General features: G+C 41.2%; 1 pseudogene; it reads right to left on the reverse strand.

Annotated features, from left to right (window-relative positions):
• Positions 1-4,110: 4,110 nt before the first annotated feature.
• LOC101569476 lies at positions 4,111-5,307 on the reverse strand (annotated as a pseudogene).
• Between the last annotated feature and the right edge of the window lie 237 nt (positions 5,308-5,544).

The raw sequence follows: 5,544 nt of genomic DNA on the forward strand, positions 1-5,544 counted from the left end.
GCAGGATATTTTTAAAAGGTGATTAGGAATTTTTTTTTGGTTAGTTTCTATTTAACAGTTTCCTGTTAAATGAATGAATATTTACTTATTTTTGAATATTTATTTTGAGAGTCAAGATCTGCCCATTTTTTACTTGGAGCCCGAGTGAAAATTCAGTGCACATGTGTGTCGGGGTATGGTGGGGGCCCCCTTGCTTCCTAGTGCATCAGTATAACCCTTTATTCATCATTATTCACTTGGCTTCTCTTATAATATGAATAGAAGAAAAACATTTATAGATCACTTAAAACATTTTACTAGAAGAAAGAGAAGAAATTAGCCCACTTGAATCACTAGCTTTGCAGAGAATGAGAAGATATATTTAATCTTTCATCAAAGACTTTATTTGAAATTACTAATATACAATTCCACTCAGCACAGTGCTAAATGAGTATTAGAACATTTAAACAAGATCATCATTGTTTTTATTAGCAGCATTATTCCTTACTCCTTTTGTTAGAAAAACACCCCGCAGTGTGTGCAGATCTGTTTAATTGCAATGCTTTTACAGTTTCCGTCAAATGTAGTTGACTTATTTTATAAATATTTCAAGTACATAATTGCTATTTTGCCTTAATGAAAATCACAAATGTATTTAGATAGTGTAAGGGGTTAGGATACATTTGCTCCTGTGTCGAGTGTACAGGAGAAGGAAGTACGATTTGTTGACTTTCTTGACGAGGGTGCTGGACAGAGCTTGTGTCCTCTAGGACCCCCTGCAGAGAGAAGCTGTGACACCCCCCGCACTTGGGCTTCAAGCCTGGTTCTCTTGCCTTCTAGTGGGGTGACCTTGAGCTTAACTGTCTTTGAGTCTGGAATATTTTGTAGAATTTGTTAAACATAATAACACTGATTTTGCCTGACTGATATGAAAATAAGCAGATAATATTAAACACGTGACTAAGTGCCAGGCAAGTAGTACTCAGTGTTAGTTTCTTGAAAGAAGGAAGGGAATATATCATATATATATATATATATATATATATATATGCTAAAATAAGATAATTGTGGTACTAATTTCTATTGGTTTATTGAAAGGAACAGTTAATGCTTAAATTTTTTTGACCAGTTTTTCAGGCTTCTAGTTGGTAGTCTGAATAACTCCTTTGAAGACAACAATATACAGTATAACAACCATTGTTGATTTCCTATTATCTTGTTTTGAAATTTTGTATCATTTATATTTTTAAATTTTTTTATTCTCTATAAAATAAACAAGATTCTTTTTTTCTTTTTAAATTTATTTATTTATTTATTTGGTACAGGGTCTCACTACACCCTTGAACTCGTAGTGATCCTCCTGTGTCAGCTTCCCTGATGCTGGGATTACAGGTGTGCGTCACCACACATGGTTTCACTGGCCAGCACAGTGCACCTGGTATTCCAGGGCTGGCAGGACATGTAGTACTGGGGATCGAACCTAGGTCCTTGCACTTGCCAGGTAGATGCTTAGACTGCTGAGCTATCTCCTCAGCCCTAAACAAAAAATTCTTAAAATAAATGTTAGTTTCTTTTCTTGTTGAGTCCTTTTGGGTGATGAGAGAGGTTTACCAGGGAGACTCGTGTTTTGATCTGAGTTTTTCAGTAGAGATCCACCTGCTTCTCTTTACTACTGGGGCTATGAATGCCAAGTGAATCCCTGTCTCTCCCTTCTGTGTACTATACAAAACTGTGTCGACCACATCCACCCTCTCTTTGTGGTTCAACAATGGTCACAACAGCAAAAATGAAATTACTGCATTTATTTAGAAATGGCAAAATAGAATTAGAGCCCAGGGTTTGCTAAGGGTGCTGGAAGTTTGCATGAGGTGGGCTGACAAGGAAACTAAAAAGCTAGGAATTAGGCCAGGATGGTACGTGGGGTCATGATTGCACGAGGTGGCCAGCAGACCAGAGGGCGCAGTGTCACAGATTAGGTCGGGGGCAGCTAATGCAGCTACAAAGAGTGTGTCCCAGAGCCCACGTGGGCGCTTACTCCTAGACAAGGGCTGGGGGCTGCGGGAGAGCTCAGAGCAGCAGCATGCCTGCCTAGCACGTGCGAGGCCCCGGGCTTACGCCAGCGTTACCCAAACCAAAACAAAATGGAACAAAACCCAGGAAATTACTCATGCTTGGATCACTTAACCTGCAGCTCTGCACCCGCACGATGCGCACTCACATTTTGAAATGAACCATTCCTTCAGTTAGTGATGATTAGGTAACTTTGCATATAGACACATCTGCCTGAAGTCCTTGTGCTGGAGGAGACGAGTTGGTGTGACCTCACGTGGCTTTCACTGCAGCTGTCCTCCTGCAGGCACAGGCAGGATCCTGAAGAGAATGACGAGCTGTGAGCTTGAGGGCTGTACAACGCTTTCCCTAGAACTGCTGTCCAGAGCATCAGCAGAATCTGCCTAACATGGTTGCTGTTTGTCCTGTTACTTCTCTAGGCCAATTTTTAGCCTATTTGGAGGCCATATCTTGACTGTCGTTCAGTTGGTTCTGAGGCCTGAGGAACCAAAGGATGACTGGGAGTGTCTCCTAATTCACAGTGAGCTCCGAGGATCACCAAGCCTTCCCGGGAGTAGACAACTCTTCTCAGCATTGCTTTCCTCCAAAGTGGGGAAGCACCACGTATCATGGGTTTTTTTTTGACAAGGCAAATCTTCTTTAGGATAGGTTATTTTTATACCTGCTACTTATACTTGGTGACAGCTATGCTCCCTAATATCATCATTGTGATCAACACTATCCTTGAAATCTTCATTGGCAGGAAATCCCTTTTAAGCACCACCCAAGTTTTCACATAAAGAAAACCAAAGATGCACAATCTAAATAGAACTTTTTGAGGGCAGTGATGACATCTGGTTGACTTTATTCCTAGAGCCTAGCACGGTGCCTGTCAGGTAGAAGGAGCACGCTAGGCTGAAATGTTAATTTCTGAAGTGTGAGTTTGTATGATAAGGACAGATTGCAGAAAAGGTTATAGTAGCTGAACTGTCAACGTTTTGCATCCCGATTTTTTCCTTTCTTTTTCTTTTAGGTCAAATTAACTTCCTGGCACTGTTGTCCCACACCTGAAAGAACTCTATTTTTCCTCAGTTGGAGAAGAGGTGTGCTTTGTGTCTCAGGGTTGTTACTTGGCTTGGGGAGGTGAGCTCAGGATGCACTGCTGTGGTAGCAGCAGAATTTTGGGTTTTTCAGAAATAAGAATTTTTTTCTAATACTAGAAGGAGATCACTATTCAGCACCTGTTCTTTCTCTGTGCCTAGAACACCTATCGAAGCCAAAAGTAGCTGGGGCTGGGGTGTAGGAACAGCTAAGCAAAAGCCTTTGCCTGCTAATTTGAGTTTCATTCTGTCATTTTATGCCAGCGATGATTCTGAAAAATGAGTGCATTTGCAAAAGTATCAATAACATATTTCTCTTCTAATCATAAGAATCAGGTTGTTGGTATTGCCGCATGCCCGCAGCCTCCATCACAAAGCCTGAACAGTGTGCTTGACCAGTTGACTACACTGAGGTGGTCTGACTGACTAGGCCAGAGGAGACGCTGCTGAGTTTTCCTTCTCCTCTCAGTCAATTTAAATTTATCCTGAAAACACAGGGCAAAAATTATTCAAAACCATGAAGTCATTCTTCAGTGAAGGGACAATAACCCAGCTTTCCCTTTATTAGGTGGAGTTTATGGTCAAAGTGTCACAGTTGTTTTTCCATTTTTTCTTTTTTCATCCAGAGTGTCTCTCTCTCTCTCTCTCTCTCTCTCTCTCTCTCTCTCTCTCTCTCTCTCTCTCTCTCTCTCTCCCCACTCTGGGAAATACACAATGATTGGGAAAGTAGATTCCACAGCAATTTTTCTCACATGCCCACTTGAACTACTTGACCACTTAATGCATACAACTTGAAGATTTTGAGATTTATAAACTAGCCTCTATTAATTGTACAAAGTATTCCTTTAAAAAAAAGCTTGTTTCAAAGACAAAGGTTTTAATTATTACACCCACCCCACAACACTCACATGCAAACAAAACAAAACACAAATGGAGAAAAAGTCAAATGAAAATGGAGAAAAGTTGTTCTTAGCCATGTGATTTACTTTTGGATTCTCTTTCGGGTTCTTAAACGTGTATGTGGGATGCCCTCCTCCTGGGAATTGGAGCGCGCCCTCTCCTCCACACTAGATGCGGTACTTTCCTCTATGTCTGTCTTTCTCTTCTTTGTTACTGCTTTTGCTTTCAAACTTCTGTTCTTGATAAAAAAGAGGTCCAGCTTGCTGTCATCCTTACTTCCTATAGCTTTGAGTCCTTGCAAAAGGATATCGCAGAACTTCTGATAAAGAGGCTTTTCAGTATAGTCCAGTAACTTCACAGCTTCCATGTATGTAGCCATTTCACTTGGCTTGTTTTTCTCAGGAAAACATTTCTCCATCAAACTTGAAATATTGTCTCTGTATCTAATTTTGCAATCTCTAACATAGTTTGGATCCTTCAAATTGTCCTCCCAAGGAAGATGGCCACTAAGCCACTGGATCATGCAATAACCAAGGATTTCCAAATCACCACGTCTTGATGGGGCCATGCCACATTGTGCGTCAATGCTGGTGAATTCAATAGTGCCATTGTCACATCTCTTGGGATCTTCTTTATATTTTCTATGAACTCCTTCCAGGCAGTATCAATAAGCAAGGCTATAATCTACCAAATACACCTGGTCAGCGTTCTTGTAGCTCAGAAGATTCGAGGCCTTGATGTCTCCTTGCATGTACTTGTGCTCGTGGATATACTCCAGGATGTCCAGAATTCTTAAGCTTAACTGTAAGACAGCTTTCCAAGAAAACCTTTTGGCATTTGCTTCATATATTTTCTGAAAGTCACTCCCAAAGCGATCCATTATCATAAGCCTGTAGCTTTTCCCATTCTTTTCATGCAGTCCGGATCCCCAATACTTAGGAACACCAAGGCACTTCAGTTTATGGGTATGAATCCATTTCTGAATTTGCTCTGGTTTAGTAGCTTGCTGGTAAAACTTTAATTCAGTAAAAAGAAGGCCATTGCTACTGGGTTCCACTTTGACAACACAGGGTGCATCACTGCCAACCGATTTTGAAGAATTTGTATCAGCAAGATATATACAGCCAAAGCCGCCCTGACCAATGGGTGATCCTGGCTTCCATTCCTTGTTTGACAGGTCAGTTATTATCTCCCCAGCTGCAAAGTGTTCTGCAAGATGTCTCTTTGCAGGGCCCCGTCTTCCAGCTTGAGCTGCTTTTACACGAGGCATTTTCACTCAGCAAAGGTTACAGGAAGTCCCCCAACATGAAATCTGCGCTTTTTAATCTCCTTGTTGCTTTTCAGGCAGTTTCCAAAGCCAATATGAGAAATCAGAGCTCAGCTTAAAGCCAATTGCTCTCATCACTGATGTTGCGGCCCCCTACTGTGTGCTCATGTTGCCAAGTCCTCCAAGTAGGCAGCCAATGGAAGGAATTCCATAGCAGTAGAAACTTCTCGGGGATCCTTTCTTCAGCTT

This window comes from Octodon degus, unplaced genomic scaffold (assembly GCF_000260255.1).
Source record: "Octodon degus isolate 3935 unplaced genomic scaffold, OctDeg1.0 scaffold00068, whole genome shotgun sequence".
In the NCBI taxonomy this organism is placed as follows: Eukaryota; Metazoa; Chordata; class Mammalia; order Rodentia; family Octodontidae; genus Octodon; species Octodon degus.